A 525-nucleotide genomic window follows, 5' to 3' on the forward strand; every position below is an offset into this window, starting at 1 on the left:
GTAGCACCTGGCTGAGGCTATATAGCTTACTGTGGTCATTAAATAGGTATTTTTAAATATATTTTTAATTTCAAGAAAGGTAGTTTTAGCTTTAATAGGTCAAAATAAAAAAAAATGTTAAGAGCACTTTGCTTAAGACTTAAAGCCAAGAAACAAGTTACGATTCTGTTTAAACAGTAGGTACATGAACCTATTGGCAGCTAAAGACAAACTCCCCAAATCTAGAAAACAAACTATAGAAGAAAATCAGTAATGTTTTAGTCAGAAGTAATAAAATTCTTTTTTTCTTATTATTTTATTTATTTTTATTTTTTATTTCATGTTCTTTTATACATTCAATCACGTTATTTAGCTTACAAAGTGAATATTCTGGGAACCAGCAGTTAGTGTAATGGCTATGTCGCTGGACTCCCACGTAGTCGACTGCGGTTCACGTCCCAGACCCGGTGGCTTAAAACTCACGCCGGGCGCGTGTGCATGTGTGCCCAAGATCCCGAGAGGAGAATGGAGGAGAAGGGATTGCGG

The sequence above is a fragment of the Tupaia chinensis genome, unplaced genomic scaffold (assembly GCF_000334495.1).
Source record: "Tupaia chinensis unplaced genomic scaffold, TupChi_1.0 Scaffold143654_1, whole genome shotgun sequence".
Classification (NCBI taxonomy): Eukaryota; Metazoa; Chordata; class Mammalia; order Scandentia; family Tupaiidae; genus Tupaia; species Tupaia belangeri.